This window comes from Lampris incognitus, unplaced genomic scaffold, assembly GCF_029633865.1.
Source record: "Lampris incognitus isolate fLamInc1 unplaced genomic scaffold, fLamInc1.hap2 scaffold_38, whole genome shotgun sequence".
NCBI lineage: Eukaryota > Metazoa > Chordata > Actinopteri > Lampriformes > Lampridae > Lampris > Lampris incognitus.
Genome location: NW_026611338.1, coordinates 1144566 through 1147500, shown reverse-complemented (window position 1 = coordinate 1147500; position 2935 = coordinate 1144566).

Here is a 2935-nt window from a genome sequence, read left to right as displayed (position 1 = left end):
ATCTCCCGTCCCGGCTCATGCGTCATCTCCTATACCATTTTGTGCAAGGTCTCCTACACCGTCTCCTGCACCTGTCTCTGGCGGTGATGATTATATGAGGAGTTTGGTGAGCTTGCTAGACCGTTTGGTCAAAATGCAGACTCAGGTTCCAGTTAGCGCTGCAGTCCGGACACCGACGCAGACTCAACCGCCAGCTAGCGCCGCAGGGCAGGTGTCAGACGCACCGCAGAGGTTGTGCAGGGTTTGTAAGTCTCCGGATCACTCCACATTTTCCCACTGCAGCCGGGAGAACCGATGTATAAACTGTTTGTCTCCTGGTCATTGGAAGAGGGACTGTCCTCACCCTCAGCCGCCCAACCAGCTCCGTTCTCAGCCTGGTGGAAGAGCTGGTCGTCAGTCTCGTCCGTTAAACTACTAAACCCACACCTAGAGAGGGATGGTGTGGGTAATGTAGATGTATCCCTCACTGATGTCTCCGACCTGGCTCACTTGTATGAAGACAAGTGTGCCAAAGCACCTCAGGGTTCGCGTATGGTCATTCAGGCGACACAGAGGATTCAGGCTTTCAGTGACTTGTTCTATGCTCCTGTTCTTATCAACCAGAGTGTGCAGCTTAATGGCATGTTGGATACTGGCTCTATGTCATGCAGTATCAGTGAAAATGCAGTAGAGAAGCTCCGCTCTGGGGGTGTTTTACCTGAGAAGCAGCAGCCTGAAGAGAACATTGTCTTGATTGGCTGCGGTGGTCTGGAGACTAGGCCTGATGGTTTTTATGACCTCAACATGCAGCTTTATGGTGTTTCCTTTGTCATACCCACTCTGGTCGTGCCCGGTCAGCATGATGATCTGATAGTCGGCACAAACGTCATTAAACATGTGGCCCATGTACTCAAGAGTGGTACTGAGTACTGGGACATCGCGTCCAGACAGGAACATCCGTCTAGTCCTGACGTTGAACAGTTCTTGTCCATGTTCACGAATGTAGAGCGCTGGAGGGGTGGTGCAGTTCCTGAGAAGATAGGTACTGTTAAGCTCACCCAGGCCGTGACACTCTTACCGAGGCACGAGCACTTAGTCTGGGGCAGACTTCCTGCTAAGGTGCCTATGTCAGCTGGAAGCACTGTTGTTGTGGAGCCGACAGACTCCAAGGCCATGCCACGCAGTGTCCTCGTAGGTCGACTTGTCACACCGCTCTGGGGTGATAGGTGGGTACCCATGACTGTTGTCAATCCATCTGACAAAGCCATCACACTGAAAAGGAACTGCAAGTTGGCTGATGTGTTTCCATGCTTGGCGATTGAGGACTTTAATGTTTTCCAGGGACTGCAATCAGTTGCAGGGAGGCATGAGTCCAACGCCACAGATAGTGCCTGTCCCCCTGTCCAGCCGGCTAGGAGTTTGTCAGAGCTCGGACTCAGTGACATTGACCTCAGCTCCTGTCAGGTTAGTGAGGCATGCAAGTCCCAGCTCACTCAGCTGCTCACCGAGTACCATGACATCTTCTCCAGGGACTCTCTGGACTGTGGCGAGGTCACAGGATACACACATCGCATCCATCTGGTGGATGAGCGCCCCTTTCGCTTGCCCTACAGGAGGGTTCCCCCAGCCCACTATCAGAAGTTGAGACAGGTTCTCACTGATATGGAGGAGAAAGGGATTATCCGGAAGTCCTCGAGCGCATACGCTTCACCGCTGGTTATGGTATGGAAGAAGGATGGCGGGCTTCGGATCTGCACTGATTTCAGATGGCTGAATGCTCGGACCTTGAAAGACGCTCATCCCTTGCCACACCAGTCGGACTGTCTTGCCGCGCTGGGTGGTAACTGCCTCTTTAGTACGATGGACCTCACCTCTGGCTTCTTCAACATCCCAATGCATGAAGATGACAAGAAGTACACTGCTTTCACGACTCCCCTTGGGTTGCATGAATACAATCGCATGCCACAGGGCCTTTGTAATAGCCCTGCAGCCTTCATGAGAATGATGATTGGGATCTTTGGGGATCTGAACTTCACGAAGCTTTTGTGCTATCTTGATGATCTTCTTGTCTTCGCGCCGTCAGAGGTTGAGGCTCTGTCGAGGCTCCGCACTGTGTTTCAGAGGTTGAGGGAGAACAACTTGAAACTGGCTCCGAAGAAGTGTCATCTGCTGCAGAAGCGGGTGCGGTTTTTGGGCCACGTGGTTGATGGCGGAGGTGTGTCTGTCGATCCCTCCAAAGTAGAGGTCATCTCCAACATGACAGTGCAGGATCTCATGGAAGGTGATGGGTGCACGCCTTCTGTTCGTAGGATCAAATCTTTCCTTGGTATGGTATTTTACTACCAGCATTTCCTCCCGAACTGCTCCTCCGTGGCTAAGCCCCTGTTCGCCCTTACAGCTGGACAAAAGAGGAGGGGGAGGTCGGCTAAGGATAAGAAGCCCCATGGCAGCTTCCGTAAGCTTACCTCCGCAGACTGGACGGTGGAATGTGGGGAAGCATTTGATCTGTTGAAGACGATGTTACTGGAGTGTGTGGTGCTTGCCCATCCAGACTTTGAGGTGCCTTTCATTTTGTCGGTCGATGCGTCTTTGGACGGACTCGGCGCGGTGCTGTCTCAAGTGCCCCGAGGAGAGTCCAAGGCCAGACCTGTTGGTTTTGCAAGCAAGTCCCTCAGTGCCTCACAGCGGAAGTATCCAGCTCATAGACTGGAGTTCATGGCGCTGAAGTGGAGTGTTTGTGAAAAGTTCAGCCACTGGCTGAAGGGTCAAAGCTTCACCGTTTGGACAGATAATAATCCGCTGACTTATCTCCTAACGAAGCCGAAGCTTGACGCGTGTGAGATCCGCTGGGTGTCTAAGTTGGCGTCTTACACCTTCGATCTCAAACACCTGCCAGGGAAGAAAAACGTGGTGGCGGATGCATTGAGTCGCGACCCTTTTTCCAAGCCCGTCAGTC